Below are 16,956 nucleotides of genomic sequence, written 5' to 3'. Positions count from 1 at the left end.
ACCTGTGATTTGAAATAGGGTGAACCTTAGATACTTTTTGCTATGAGATTCATCTAAAGTTGTAATAACATTCTGCTGGTAGATGATCACAAGATAAAAAAAAAAAAATTAACTGCTCATGTGTCAATCAAATCTCACAGCGGTATCCTTTAATAATGTCTGGCTCTGCTGGTGTCGCAGATGAACTTTCAGTTTAATCTTCCCTTCTTTTTATCTTGCTTATTACTAGAAGACAAATGATCCTTAGAAACCACTTATAAAAAAAGCTCAGCTAGTTTGGTCTCCAATAATAAAATAGTTTGTAGAAGGAATGAGTGGTTTTCAAGCCAACTGCCCCACTGCCTGATGGCCTGCCGTTCACTGTCAAAGTGGGTGAATTGGCTGACTAACCGTGTGGGCAGCTGGCTCTGCTCAATGCCTGAGAGATCCTGTGCTCCTGCATTCATTAGTACATGGCACCCATGAAGCATAATTATGACTGTGTGCGATAAGAGGTTAAAGTCTGGACTAAACTCATTTTAAATATCCAGCTGGAAGAAGCATATTGTATAATGCCACTTCTTTATTATCCACAGTTATAAAAAAACCTCACTGAGAACAAAGTGTACCAGAGTCAAATTCCTTGTTTGTCTGTACAAACTTGGAAATAAAGCTGATTCTAAACCAAATTAGCAGTCATGATGTAGTTAGAACAATCACTTACCAATTTATTCCAATATTTTTATTTTATGTGAAGGTATCACATTTACTAATCAAATTACAATGAATTCCACTTCAAGTTAATTAGCTGTTTGTCTCATACCATATAAGTTAACGAAGAATGATCAAATATGTAAATACAAGAAATCAATCTCTAATGTTTTTGTGATTCATTCATTAGCTTATATTTAAGGAAAATGCCAATTTAAGTTTCTTTGATAATTATACAAGAACAATAAACAAAAATTATTTTCAATACAGGAATGTTTTGTTATAGACTACACAATCATGGAGAGGAACACCAACTTGACAGTTGTCCAGCCTATTAGTCACTGACACAATTCACCAAGAGGGTCAGCCACAAACTGTCAATGGAGACTGCTGTATCCAAACATATTAATGAAAAGTTGAGTGGAGGGGCAGAAATGTGGCAGAGATCAATGCAAAAACTGCAGCCCTAAAAATACTGAAGCAAGGTCCATTCAAAAGTTCAAGAACCACCACACACACAGACGTATCTATGACATGAACTGTAGCTGTAGTCCAATGTGAAGTGACCACAATCAGTGATGATTTGGGGAGCCATGTCATTTGCTGGTGTTGGTTCACTGTGCTTTATCAAGGTCATAGTCAGCGGAGCCATCTCCAGGAACTTTTAGTACTTCATGCTTCCCTCTGCTGACAAGTTGTATAGAGATGAAGATTTCTGTTTCAATTAAAACGTGGCACCTTCCTCTGACCTAAACTCCACAGAGACGTTTGTACAGACAAACAAGGAATTTGACTCCGGTGTAATAGCGGCGAAGGCAGTGCCACAGGCTGACCGCCTCTATGCCATGCTGCATTGATGCAGTAATTCATTCTAAAGGAGAGTATTGAGTGCATGGAAATGAACATACATTTCAGAAGCCTGACATTTCTGTTTAAAAATACCCTTTCTTATTGATCTTATGCAATATTCAAATTTTCTGAGACATTGAATGGTTTTAATTATCTGTAAGCCATAATCATCAAAATTACAATAAATAAAAGGTTGGAAATATTTCACTTTATGTATAACGGATCTATATAATACATGGGTTTCACTTTCTGAAATGAGTGACAAAAAATGCTTTACTTTTTCTATGATATTCTAATTTTTTTAAATGTATCTGATTGTGCAGAATCATTACAAAAACATCACAATTGGAAAATTACCAAATAAAATAAACCCCAAATATTAGCCACCTTATACTTTTAAACCCAATATTTGAATTTTGTCTTTCAGTGCCATTGTTATCATTGGACCAGTATACTGGGACAATCTCAAGGTGTAATGAAAAGATCAGTATTATTCTTTTAAGCTTTAAGCAGTTTAATGTGTATATTTCTGGATTGCTCTGAAGCTGTGCAGATACTACCGGCAAATTAAGCACAAACATCTCACTGTGATCTTCTCTGGGGACTAGGGGCCTATAATTCATCGGTAAAAATACCTCTTGTCAAGACAAACGGTCTGCAGTAGAGGATCTATAGCAACAAACTGACTCAGACTAAATGACTGATGGGCTGTTCCAGCCAATATTAAACCCACCTCCCTTCTAACGGATGGATAAAATAAACTGATAAATCAGAAGTCATCAAGGTCTGATATTGGAAGCAAAGGTTCAATAAGAGACTGATGAGGTGACGGATTTGTTGCCGAGATTGTAAAATCCTCTTCAAATACCTTTAACCCCACGATTTGTCTTCGTTTAGATGACTCATGAATTTACATAGGTTGATTATTACATCAAAAACAAAGCAAGGAAGAAACGTGTAGGAAGAAAAAGTATTGGATAATCACGTTTTGAAATCACCTAAATGTACGTACTTTGTGTGCACATAGTTGAAAGATGACAAAACTGTTATTTAATGGTTCCGGGACCATTATCTGTAATATTTAAGCATAGATCTTGGAATCCAAACCTTTACCCCAAAGATTGTCTCCCGGTGTGAGGGTGTAGTGCTTACACAGTGATCTCAGTCTCCAGTCCCTAGACTAGTTCAGAATGATTTAGATATTGAGGTTAAAAAAAAAACAAAAAACGATCTCATAAAAATCAATAGAGAAGCCCAGGGAAATACCTGTATATTCATCAAAATTAATATTATTTTGCAATTAACCATAAGATTAAAACCTTCAGTTAAAATTAAATGAACCAGTCATCAACATAATCACACAAATTTAAATTAGTCTGAATAATTTAAATTTCTTAATATGTATTCTCTCATTAATTAAGGAAAAAAACAAAATACTAAACCAATTTTACTCTACTACAGATTAAAGCAAGTTTTATGATGAAGCATTAAATGTCAAAATACCATCTAAACTGATAAATGACCCAACATCTATAATTGTATATCGTTTTCTAAGGAGGTAAAGAAAATAACAAAAAGACGAGGAAATCAAAGCAAAAGTGTAAGAACTACCTTGACCCGTCAGCTTCAGCACCAAACCCATCACAAGCGAACTGAAAAGAGTGCCTTACTGTGGTCTGAAACAGAAACTGCTCATGCATTTCCAACACTCCTGTCTTTTGGCTTGGCTCAAAAGCTTTTTTTTTTCCTGGCCAAATGTCACTGACTGGAAGACTGTTGGTTCTGGTACAGGTCTTTTGGATGGCGTGATCAATAACCAATTTAGATTTAGGGAAATACTCTAAAAAGAAGATACTAAGCGATGTTGAGCACTGCCAAAGTATGGAGGGAAAAGAAAGTTTTCATGATGGTGCAGATTCCTTTTTTTATTCTCAACTATGCAATGGGAACCAGAGCTTCTGGGGCAATGGGACAGCTATGTTGTGTTAGATAGCCAATTCTGGCTGCTTGGCAGGGCCTGAGCCACCAGGCTCTGTCAGGCCTCTGCTGGGGGGGATGTGCCTTTGGGTCTCAGGTCTCTGGTTCCATGGTCGGGTCTGCTCCGGGGGCTTTTGGTTGTGTGGCTCTGATCCATGTCTGCCTCGGGTGCTGGGTGGGCAGTACCGTGTAGTTTTATGTGAAATTGCTGCTGTTATACATGTGTTTGTTGTTTGTCCCAGTGTTTTTTTCCCTCTCTCTCTCCCCCCTTCTGCAGGTATAGAAGCAGACGTCTTGGGTGTTCTCTTGTATTCTCTGTATCCTTCTTTATTTCCTGCATTCTTATCTCCTTCAATCCCTTTTAACTTTTTGCCCCACCTCTCTCCCTTTCTTCATTATTTTTTCCCCTTTCGTTTCCGTCTCCATGTCCATACAATTTGAAATAATCCCACAGCAATTTCTATTAAAGTTATATGTTAGCAATAGGAAGGTCAAGATTTGAAATTGCTGCTAAGAATTTTGTAGCAATAGGCGTTTGTAGTATCTTTTCTTTCTGCAGAGACAATTTAACTCAAGCCCTCTCTACTCACTTTTGATACTTCTTTTCTCCAAGGTTTTTCGGAAAAGAGCACATAAGCCAATCTGAAGGCTTACTTTAAAATTGCCAAACCAAAAAAACCTTTTTGAAGTGAGCAATTGTATACTTCAAAGCCCTATCTTAAAGCACATAAGATAGCAAAATAAGCCACGTACTGCATCCTAGTGTCTGATCTCCCTTGGATACATACACACAGCTGCTCATGTACTGTAAACACAAAACCACAAGAAAAAAAATATATACTTCAAGGTCCTGACAGAGGTCACAGAAAGCAACAGCTGCCCTGGCAAAGCATAGGACCACAGAATCACTTTTAGTTCCTGCTTTGAGCATTAACATGCATATTCTTAGCATTATTGGCTGTGAACAACACATCAAAATGATCAATTTTAGCCTAAAATGCTATGTGTAGATAAAAACACAATCCCTATTGGAAAACATGTTCGGCACAGCACCGTACTATGGGAATACTTTTCGTCTGCAAGAACAGAGGAGCTTGTTATAGTTAAAAGGGGACGTTGGATGGAGCCAAATGCAGGGCAGTTCTGGAAGAAAACATATCAGAGGCTGTGAAGACTTGAGACCGGGGTGAAGCTTAATTTTTTATTAGACAATGACCGTAAACATAAAGCCAGAACTACACTGGATATTCATGAGTTCAAATGTACCAGTCAAAGTTAAGAGTTAAATCTAATTGAGAATCTGTGGCATTATGTGCAAAATCGATGTTCCTGAATCCTCTTCAATCAATCTGGCTGAGGTTGAGCTATTTTGCAAGATGAATAACCAAACATTTCAGTCTCTAGATGTCTGAAGTTGGTAGAGATATATCTGAAAAGAAATGCAACTGAGCTGTCATTCCAGTGAAAGGAGGTATTGACAAGGTATTGTATTGAATACAAATGCATGCCACATTCTCACTCATTCAGAGTACCTTCACACCTCCTGGTGTCACAACAACCCTGTTACAAAAGTACTTTTTTAAAAAGGGAATTCTAATATAGCATACCAAAATAGTTAAATTGCAGTTGTTTTGAACAGAAAAACCTGAATAAATTTGTAAATGAATTTTAAAAAAAGTCTAATTTCAACAGCACTAAATCAGAGGACAAAATCAAAATTCTAGATAAAAAATAAAAATTTACAATAGGGGAGCTTTATGGTGGTTTGCATTCTTACAACATGAAACCTGTTAATTTCACATATATAATTCAGCTAAATATTTTAAAAGAAAAACCAATGTTCATTTTTCACTGTGGCATGCTTATGCTATGGCATTGTTTTGATCAATTTACAACAAACAAATTAACTTATAGCATTGACATAAACTTGTGCAAAGGGTCAGTGAGCTGAAAGTCTGGAGTTTATGATGGTAAAGTCCATACCAGAAGTAAGCATCAGAACTGTGTTTATCAACAGGCCATGTTGACACTGCTGATGAATTTTCTTTGGCATAGTGGTACAAAGAAAGAGCAAGCAGTTAGGCAGAAAGGAATTAAAATAAATACAACTCAGAACAGATAGATGTGAAAACAGAGAGTTCATTGAGAAACCAACTTAAAGGATTCTTGAAGGAATATGCAGCTCACAGCATAATTTATATACACATAAGCTGATGATTTTAGTCATAGCAGTACATCCCTGAGATATTCTTGCCGGTTTGCTTAATTAAATCAAATGTTCGGACAGAAAAAGGTCAATAATTTCTAACAACTGTTGATTAACTGATGCATTTTACTGCATTCAGACAAATCTAGCTGTTGCATTTTAATGTGAAACATTGGTTTACCTGTATAAATGCACTGTGCACATGGTTAATTGTTCTGCCTGAAGGTCACCTCTGATCTGAGCTCAAAATTGACTTATAAATATGCATGGTCAAAATCTGCGTTAAACAAACACAGAACAGAGAGTGAAGTTTTTGGTCCAAATGTCTAAATAAATTTGTTTAGACATCTCCTGAGACTGTAGAGTAAATATGCAATGCAAAGTGTGACAGCAAAATGTTTTTTTAAAGCAACTCTACCAACCAGCCTGGCGATAAGTTGCAGCAGCAGTCTATTCTATGACTAGTGTTTTATATTCATATCTGAAATTCTAGACCCTTGTGTAAATACCACTATGATTAAAAATTTATATTTTTACCTTATATATTTTTAGAGATATATTCATTATTTTTGTGTGTGCTTTGTGAAGTATTGCTCTTTGTTTTGTTTGCTTATTGGCAGCAAGTACCACAATACATGTCACTGTACATTGTATTGTGTATATCTGTGCAGGTGACAAATAAAACGTATCTATCTTATCTGTCGAATTGTGGAGCACACGGTTTTTCATGAGGCTGATAACAGTCCGGGCCACAGCTATTGGAAAAAAAGGTCACATCTCTATCAGAAACCTGGAATTCAATAAAGAGCAATGTTAATCACAAGTAAACTAACAAGATATGACAACAAATCCCATTAATAAGATGCTGATCGATACCTGATGCAACGTAAGTCCAGATTTTACAGCAGGACAGATCCCACTTTAAGAGTTTTATCCCTGGCAAAATGAGCCTTACTAATAATATATCCATGATTTGTAGTGTTACCACTTCATTGACTAAATGTGAAGGAGTATATAGCAAATATTACGTTTTTAGAACCAGTATATCTACATAGGACTATAAAAAAATGCTTAAAACTGTTGGAAATATGTTAGTATGCTTTGGAGTTAAATGTTTTTAACAAAAATCTTTTTTAAATAAAAATAAAAACTTGCAAAAGACAGCATCAGAAGGAGCTGTGATGCTAGGTCTAATTTAAGTATAAAAGCATGGACACAATTAGAACAGTTCTAAAGAAATTTACAATCTAACACCTTTTTAATTCATAAACCCAATCTGGAAATCTAATAATTCTTATTTAGGTCACTTTAATACCTAAAACAAAAAGTGCCTTTTAATCGTTTTTCATTCATCCTTTTTGAAAATGATGTGAGCGAGGCAACCAAAACTATGAACAAATATTTGCTTGCTATATGAATGAAAAACTATGATTTACAGTGTTTGTACACAGGATCGGTCAGTATACAGACCCATTCAACAAATTAATTATTGAAAAGTTCATTTATCTCAGCAACTCGACTTACTAAAACACATTTTATAAATAATTAAATACAGACTGATGTTTTCAAGCTCATTTCTTATTGTTGTTAATTATGATTTGATCTGCCTACATATAATGAAAACATCATTTAAGATTAGAATATAACACTTGATTAAAAGATCATTTTCAAAAAGGTACATTTGAACTGACAAATGAGTCTCGTTGGAATAAATATTCTAATTTTTGAATGACGACACTTTCATGAATCATACGTGGAAATCATCCTACAATCATTTGATTGAGAACTGACACCCACAATGAAGTCAAACTGTGAAGTCCACTAAACAGTGAGAGTTCCTTCGGTCCTTTATATCGAGCAATAAGAAAATTGCAAAATAAATAAATTGCTTTTATCACCAGTACTAAAACTTACAATTACCTGCAGTTCACAGGTCACAGAAGAATAGTAATTGTCAAGTTATATATACACAAGAATAACAGCAGAAAATTATAGGTCAGAATACTAACATTATCTTCTGAAATAGTGCACCCATGCCACCTAAAACCTGTTATAATGATGAGTAACCTCTTTAGTACATTATTAGATGCTTTATGAATAAAACAACCTCCTATTTGCACTTTAAGTCTGTGACCACAGATTGGGCTCAGTTAGTGTTAAAAAACAAAACAAAAACTCCCGCATTTGGTCTAAAACAAAATCTGTTTGACTGCAAAAAGCAGCAACTCTAATAAAATAATTGAAAATGTAAAGTTATGCATATAACTACTGTTCCCTGAAGGAGAGTAACGAAGCACAACACATGAGTATGGGATATCACGCCCAGCGTGTCCTGGCTGAAGCTACCTCTAATCACGCCTCCTAGGCAAATGATGTGATGACGACAGGTGAAAGGCCCAGCCTGCACTATATACCTGTCCGTCATCATCGTCATTACTCAGTTCGATAGCAGTTATTCACCGGGCCCAGCTGAGCAGCCATGTGTTGTACTTCGTTACTCTCCTTTAGGGAACAGTAGTTATATGCATAACTTTACGTTCCCTTTCAGTCGATTCACTCAGTACAACACATGAGTATGGGACATATATAAACACCCCGCAGAACAGCCATCAAACCTGAATCATGCACTGCATACTAGAGCAGCACTTTAGACCCAGCAGAAAGAACAGTGAGCCACAGAAGGCGTTGTCACATCCAAACAATAAAACTATACAAATGTATGCGGTGAAGACCAGCTGGCTGCAGCAAAAATGTCACTCATGGGCACCCCTCTAAGTAGGGCCCAGGAGGTCGCTATGCCCCTGGTGGAGTGAGCCTTCACACAAAGTGGCATTGGAAGACCCCTGTTGCTGCAAGCTAGAGAAATAGCCTCCACAATCCAGTGGGAGAGTCTATGTCTGGACAGAGCTTTCCCCCTTGCTGGGTTAGCAATACACAAAAACAGTTGATCACACAACCTCACAGTCTGTGTATGGTCAATGTAACTGCACAGTGCACGTAAAGGGCACAGGAAGTGTAACCTCCCTTGTTCCTCAGATGTAAAAGGAGGTGTACAAAAACTAGAAAGTTTCATAGTCATGGAGCAGTAGTCCGAAGGTATAACCTTAGGAAGATAAGCTGCATTAGTTCGCAAGGTGACTTTGGAACCATCAGGTGAAAAGTGTATGCAGGTAGGATTTACAGACAAAGCATGGAGGTCTCCAACACGCTTTGCAGTTGTCAGAGCAAGAAGCAGAGCAACCTTATATGAAAGGAACTCCACATCTACTGACTCCAAAGGTTCAAATGGAGGGTCACAAAGAGCTTCTAGTACCAATTAGAGGGTGACACGGGAGTGGATTTTCTCTCCTGTCCCATCCCGCTCCCACAGAAAAATGTCTTGTCCCATCCCAATCCCAGGCCAGCATAACGAAAAAAATCCTGTCCCGTCCCACTCCTGGTAAATTGACTCCCACTCCCGTCCCACTCCCATTCAGAACGACTCCCACTCCTGTGCCACTCCCATTTTTGTTTTCTTCATTTAGTCTTTTGGCAATTTCTTTCTTTGAAGGACCAGTTAGGTCCCTGTTTTTAGCTGTAGTAAAGGCCAGTTAAAGTAAAAAGAATAATAATGAAGAAATAATAAAATATTAAACAAGGAAACAGACCATGCCTATCTTAGTTGAATAAACAAAATGTACATAGTTGTATTTTACTTATTTATTAAGTGACTGTTTCCTTTGAATGACATTACTTTTATGTTTCAAGTTGCTGAAACGAAAGAAAAATGCACCTAGCAAGAGAACTGTACTTGTTGAACAAAAGGCCAAAAAGGCATTACCTTCACAATTTAGAAACTGTACCTCAATGGTTCCCAGCCCTGGTCCTCAGGGACCCATTCCCTGCAAGTTTTAGATGTGTGTCTGCTCCAGAACACCTGATTTAAATTCTGACATGACCTCCTATACAGGCATCAAGAATGGAGGGTCAAACTGGACAAAATTAATACAATAAAATCATAATTAACTAAATAAAGGTTGTGAATGTCCCATAAGTGAAGAAAATGTAACATGAAAGAAATGTAACATTAAATGTGCCATTAAATTAAAGGTACCATTTATTTATTTAATACATCAATAGAAACAATAAATGTACCATTATATCATGAAATGGACTATAATGCAATTAAATGTGCCACTGAATAATTAAGTATAATTTTAAAGACGACATGACGTAATTAGTGGTACACTTAATATTTAATGATGTATTAAATAAATTGTACATTTAATGGTACATTAAATTTTTTTCTATTTCACAACATATTTATTTAATATCTTCCCTTGATGAAGCCTTTCTACGAGGTCCGCGAGGGGACATGGGGAATTTTTTCTCTTTTGTGTCCCCACGCAATAGTCTTTGCGTTATTTCGCAATACTTTGTGGGATAGTTTCCAAACCCGATAACTGCAAAATTGAAACAAACACTACACCCGTTTTGAGATTTATTGAGTTTTATTTTGAAATCAGCATTAAATAAAATTATCTTCAAATCAGACTAAAAGACAGTTTTTATCCACAAGCTGTCAAACAAACTACTGAACTCTGGACCATAAAACTGCACGAAACCACATCTGTGACACTTTATTTCCTTATTACTGCTGCATGATGTGTACTTTTGTTTTGTACGCCATTAGTGTTTTTGTTTTTATCGTGATTTGAACGGTTCTTCTTATCCTAAGCATTTTATCGCATTGTTTACTGCGTGTTAACCTGCATATGACAAATAAACCATATCAATGACATATCAGTGCTGTTTGTTTTATGAGCAGTTTATCATCTGTGCTGTTGCTCCAAAATGCCGAACGCAAAAGTATTGCGTGGAGACGCAAAAGTAATAAATTTCCCCATGTCCCCTCACGGGCTTCCGTACCTTACCTCTTAAATCTTTAGAGCACATGCAGCAATTTTGTTGGTCAGATGAGACTTGACACATGTTGGTACTTTTGGTTTGATGAATGAAGAGATGCAGGGCTGATTTAATCCAGAATATGTTTTACAAGTGTCCCTTAATCACTGGTGAACTTGATTACAACTAAACACGTTTTACAAGCAGCATACTGCGTGTTAACACCGCTACATTCAACTCTCCTGAAGTTCGGTCATATTTGCGACTTTCCTGTCAGCTCTATAGGTTTAATAGATAAGTCCTTATTTCTGACTTTACGTTACAAATCCAATTTTACCGCGTCCAGTTCTCCACCTGCGTTTGCTCCCTCCATTCTGAACGCAGGTGGAAAACATCGATCAGAAGCACTGTTGGCTTGTGGGTCGTGTAGTTCGTTTGACTCACATTATAGTATAGGCTTCTTGGAAAAAAAACTACACAATGGCGGCATCGATTCAAGTTTTTTTTTCTTAAAGTTTATAACAAGGTCTCAGTTTACATTTCCAAGGACAATTGATCCTAGTTTATTTTCCCTCCTATTAGTTAGCTCCCGCTCCCGTCTGCTCCCGTTCATTTTTTATCCTGTACCGTCCCAATCACGGGATCTTTACTGATGCTGTCTCCCGTCCCGCGGGTTTCCCGTGGGAATCCCGTGACCCGTGGGACTCCCGAAAAAATGTCAGCCTCTAGTACCAATGTGAGATCCCAGGAAGGAAAACTGGGTTTAATCACAGGTCTGAGTCTATGAACCCCCTTTAAGAAGCCAGAGGATGAGCACCTGGTGTGACTCCATTAAAATCAATGTGGCAGGCAGAAATGGCAGCCAAGTAGACCTTAACTGTGGAAAAGGAAAGACCTTTATCCAGCAGTTCCTGCAAAAATGTTAAAACTTCTACCATTGAGAACTAAAAGGGAACAACGTGCTTGTCCTCACACCACTGCTCAAAAGCCCGCCATTTATAAGCATATAAGCCTCTAGTGGAGGATGCTCTTGCATTCTGGATTGTTGCCACCACATCAGGGGGGAGGCCTTTGGGTAATAAGCTGGACCTCTCAGCAGGTAGGCATGCAGCTTCCACAGCTCTGGGTGTGGATGAAATATCTCCCCCACCCCCGCCTGAGTGAGGAGATCCTGGCAAATGAGGAGTTGCCACGGCTCTGCTGGAATACCATGACTTTGCAAGCCAACGGGGTGCTACCAAAATTAGGGACACACCCTGTTTGCGCACCCTCTCTATTACAGGTAGTATCATTTCCACTGGGCGGAATGCATACAGGAGTACATTGAGCCATGGATGGACCAGGGCATCCACTCCCAGTGGAGCATCCTGATCTGTTATGGAAAAGAACAGAGGACAGTGGAGGTTGGCTCTGGTGGCAAAAAGATCTACTGCTGCTGTCCCAAACAGACACCATACCTGTGCCACCACGGGGGGGTGAAGCCTTCACTCTCTCACCCGAGGTCCGCCTCTGCAGAGCAAATCTGCACCCAGATTCAGTCGTACCGGGACATTAGTAGCTCTGATAAACAGAAAGTGTATGCTGAACCACTGCAAGAGGGTGTGTGATAGCTTCAGGAAAGGAAGTGAACGACTCCCTCCCTGTCTGTTTATGTATGAAATCACAGCGGTGTTCTGTCCTGACCATAACATGTTGGCTCAACAGAACCTGGCAGAAATGTTGCAGAGCCAGCAGAACTGCTAAGAGCTCCCGGTAGTTTATGTGAAATTTGGACTGTACTGGTGTCCAAACCCCCATCATTGCCATGCCATCGCACAACGCCCCCCACCCCCTCAGGGAGGCATCCGTGGATACCACCTTGCAAAAAGGTTACTCTCCCTATTGGCGAACCTCGGCACAACAGTCCTGGTTCCCGCCAAGGGCTGAGAGCCAACATACAGGCAGTGGTTATCATTAGCTTTCTGCTGTGGTGACGCAATGCACACAACCGGTGAGAGCGGGTCCACCGCTGGAACGGGCACATTTTCAGTAGACCGAGTGGTACTACAGCAACCATAGATGCCATCATACCGATCAGTTGTAAGATAGTGTGGAAACGCAGTCTGTGTCCCAACTGAAATTGAGCGAGGCAGCGGTGAAATGCAGCCACTTTGTGGTCGGAAAGACATGCCCTGCTTGTAAGGGAGCATATTTCCAGACCGAGAAATGAAAATTGCTGAGCGAGCTTTTCTGAGAGTTCACCAAAATCTTAGGGTCTGAATGTGTGACAGAACCTGAGACAGCTGCACTGTCTCGGGTTCTATCTGGAACTGGCTATTAAAGCCCAGTCGTCCAGATAAGTTAAAATGCGGACGCCTGTTTCTCTGAGAGTTGCTAGCGCTGCCTCTACACATTTTGTAAAGGTGCAAGGCGCTAGAGACAGACCGAAAGGCAGTACGAGGTACTTGTAAGCCTTGCCCTTGAAGGCGAATCTCAGAAATTGTATCGCTACGTGAAAGTAAGCGTCTGTCAGGTCGATCGTGGCGAACCAATCGCCCGGGCTGATAGCACTCAGAAGTTGCTTGAGTGTTAACATTTTGAACTTGTATGTTCAGAGGTATTTGTTCAGAACTCTCAAGTCCAGGACTGGACGAAGCCCGCTCCCTTTTTTCGGAACAACAACAAAATAACGGCTGTACCAACCTCTGTTCATCTCCGACTTGGGAACCGCACGGATAGCTTCTTTCGCCAACAGCGTATTTATTTCCTCTCTCAGAACCTCTGATGCCTGGGACATTACCACTGTGTTTACCACACCATTAAAACGGGGTGGTCTCCGGCGAAACTAAATGGTAACACATAGCAACAGTTCTCTCCACCTAAGGTTGGAGTGCGCATGCGCGCCACATGTGGAGATGTGCAGCTAGGCGACTGGCCTGCGGCACTGTTGGAATGGTGCTGCCCTTTCCCGATGTGCGAGAGAGGTGCAGCCTCATTTGGCTGTCGCCTGCAGCCATTTGATTTTGTCTTTATTGATACGTTTGGAGCATACATACAAAACATTTGGAACAACTGTAGTACTCAGAAAAACATTCAACATACCCAAACTGGGGGCTTTTAGTGCAAATGCATTTGTGGGGAAATGCAGTGCCTCTTGGGAAAGGGATCCTGAACAACACCAGCAAAACATCTTTTGGGTGGCAGCCGCTGACAACTGGCAAACATGTCTCCCTGCTCCTGAAACCCCTGAATCTTGAGTCCCACAGCTAGGAGGACTGTGTCTTCATCTTCCGGGATGTCGAGTCCCTCCGGAGCCCGGAGGAGGTCCCCTGCTTCAGGCCGTCTTTGGAGGATCTTGGCCGTGGTTCTGCGGCTGTGCCGTCTGAGGGCTCAAGCTCACGGGCCACGTCATCCTCTTTGGTGGGGGTGGCGGTACAGCGGGTTTGCGAGTGCCCGAGCTGGATTTGGGTCTCACATCTTGCCTCGGGATGATACAGCGCAGTGCTTCGGTCTGCTTTTTCTTCAGCTCGAATTTCGCCTGTATGGCATCCAGAGATTGCCCAAACAGCCCGTCGGCTACCATCAGTTCATCCAGGTAGACTGCTCTATCCCTATCCGGGATGTCAGAGAGTGTCAGCCATGTTGAACCACCCACACCATGATTTTGGGACGGGGCCAGTTATGCTGCCAAAGACGGTTCCATAGGCAGAATATTCACCAGTCCGGCGTTTTCGGTGCCTTCCAGCTTCAGATACTGTCCATAACCTGGCACTGTGACGCGGGTGACAGTGGCTTTTTCCACGTAGACGTCAACTCAGAAACAAAGTCTGGGAACATTGGTAGATGGTGCTTAACTGCGGCTGGCTCCGAGGAGAGATAAAACCCTGCGAAATGCGATGGCTTCTTCGCAGGAGTTTGGGAGGGCCATTCTACATCCAAGGTATCAGCTGCACAACAGCAAAGAGAGAAAAAAAGACATGTCGCCCAGGTCTGCTGGCGCAGCAGCGGCGACCTGACTCAGCAGAGACTCATCCTCATCATCGGCCAGACCATGAACATCCAGACTGATGTCCAGTAACGATCCCGAGACAGACGGGACAAGGCTATGCTGGTCCTTCTCATGAAGCGAGAAGCCGCACCCCTGAGGACAGGGACGAATAGAGGACTACTGCTTGGCTTGTGTTAGCTTTGTGCTCATCCGGACCACGAAAGCCAGACCGAACTGCTTGAAATTAGCGCTTCGCGGGCAGACATGCTTACCAGCGGGCAGCAGTGACTAACTCCAACAAAAGCAGTTGAACTAATTCCAAGTACCTTTTCGAAAAGAGACAAGGAGCTAACCAGCAGCAGCTAGCTAGCCTGACTCAAAGAAGTGTTCTTAGTGAGGTCAAGCGCGTAAGAACTGAGTAATGACGAAGATGACGGACAGGTATATAGTGCAGGTGGGGCCTGTGACCTGTCATCACATCATTTGCCTACGAGGCGTGATTAGAGGTGGCTTCAGCCAGGACACGCGGGGTGTGATATCCCATACTCTTGTTGTACTGAGTGAATCGACTGAAAGGGAACAGAACTGCAGCTATTGGAGAAAAAAGGATTGTGACAACAGAAAGGTGAGGGGATAATGGCACCCATTAGTTTTGTTTAATGCTCAGTTTCACTGCTGAAAAAGTGAAGACTATTTTAAAGTACAATGAAAACTCACCAAGAACTGGCTTGACATTGCATATGAGATAGCTGTTAATATTGCATTTTCTTTTCAAGAAGAAAATATTTTTAACTAAATAGTTTGAGAAATAAGGTGTTTTGGTTTAGCCATTTGGTTTTGTGATTATGTTTTACAGAGAACAATAAGTCTGATTTAAACATAACATGTTAGAGAATAAAAACAGAAGAAGATGACAGAATTGTAGGGATTTTAAGAAATTACGTTATATTCTTGTTCAGGTGTCTCTTCATTAGCAAATATATTTTTAGGAAATGTGCAACAATGGGACAGTGCTATAAAGAAAAGTGAATACCACCAAAAACAAAAGCATACTAAGATCTATTCAACATCAGAATCAACAGCAACAGACCTAAAACCTCAAAAACCTAGAAAAATTAAGAATGCAAACAGTATAATTCAAATGGCAGCCTTATATCACACAATGGAACATTGAGAAGGCCTGGGGATGGATCAGTTCTCCAACTTTAAAAAAAGATCCAATGTTCTCTCCAAAACCCACTGTTAGACAAATCCCAAATTTGAAAAACATTCTAACATACAAAAAGGCTGTATTAGACTGAAATGTGATATCTGGCTTTTGTCTCCACAATTGTTTTGGCCACTTTAAATATTAATCTATGGCGTTTTGATGTTTAGTTGGATTGCTGTGAAAAACCTTGGTTTCACACAATCTATTCAGTTGAACTGGAGTGGTAATAAATCATTATGTGCAACAGCAGTGCCAATAAAAATGTGTGTTCATACTGAACAGGGGATCTGCAGAGCTCTGGAGATGCATGTTATAGGCATCTGAATCCTTGTAAAGGCTGTGGCAAAAATGCATTAAACAGTAAGAAAGTTTGGCCTGTCTTGTTTATTGTCTTTTGCTTTGCCTTTGCCAAAGCAAATGTAAAAACTAGAAATGTAATGATTAGGCTATTTTCCTGGCTATTTCCAATTTTCTTTAAGGTCTGACAAGCTGAGTTTAATTATTTTCCCTAACAGTTATATAACAAAGCAAGCAAAAAAAAAACATGCTGCAGGTTATTTAATAGTAATAATCCCATGAAAATGAAGGAAACCAATTTCTTTAGGGTCATTGATAAGAGACAATAATGAAAAGTGCGATTCCAACCTCTGGCCTATTAATTGATGGAGTGCTAAAAATAAAATACAATAAAACATCAATTGATCTTTGTTGTAGTCATGTCTTTATTTTCAGGACAACCTTTAAACCTTAAACTACATAAAGCTTAATAAAATGGTTTACAGCAATGCAAAGGAACACCAACAAGTTGTCTTGCAGCTCTAGTTTTAACTGGAGCACCAATGTGCAGCTTTTTTCACCTGAAGCCAGCAGCACAAACAAAATTAAAAATAAACCTAGTTACTAATGGTCACTTAAAGAAGCTGAGGTATTGGCTGAGTGCAGTACTCCTTTCAATTGTGGTAAAGGTCAGCATGATGACTCAGCATTAAGTAATGTTGGCATGGGCATGGAGGAAAAAGTCAAACTCATCACCCCCCTTGTCTTATTAAACACCGTACAGAGAAATACTGCAGTTGTGCATGAACATTTTTCTGCTGAAGAAACCGACCTGTTCGCTCAAATCAAAGGCATTTATGTGGCTTTTAATTGCACAGGTTTTGAGGGTAATTTGTC

At 39.9% G+C, this 16,956-nt stretch overlaps 1 protein-coding gene across 2 annotated transcripts in view; it reads right to left on the bottom strand.

Moving 5' to 3' along the window:
- tspan15 (tetraspanin 15) overlaps window positions 1-16,956 on the bottom strand; it is a 62,612-nt gene that overhangs the window by 19,196 nt on the left and 26,460 nt on the right. The gene's annotated exons all lie outside the window — the stretch shown is intronic.

This window comes from Girardinichthys multiradiatus, chromosome 4 (genome assembly GCF_021462225.1).
Source record: "Girardinichthys multiradiatus isolate DD_20200921_A chromosome 4, DD_fGirMul_XY1, whole genome shotgun sequence".
Taxonomy (NCBI): Eukaryota; Metazoa; Chordata; class Actinopteri; order Cyprinodontiformes; family Goodeidae; genus Girardinichthys; species Girardinichthys multiradiatus.
The sequence above is the reverse complement of the archived record's forward strand: the minus strand, read 5'-3'. Positions and strand labels throughout refer to the sequence as shown.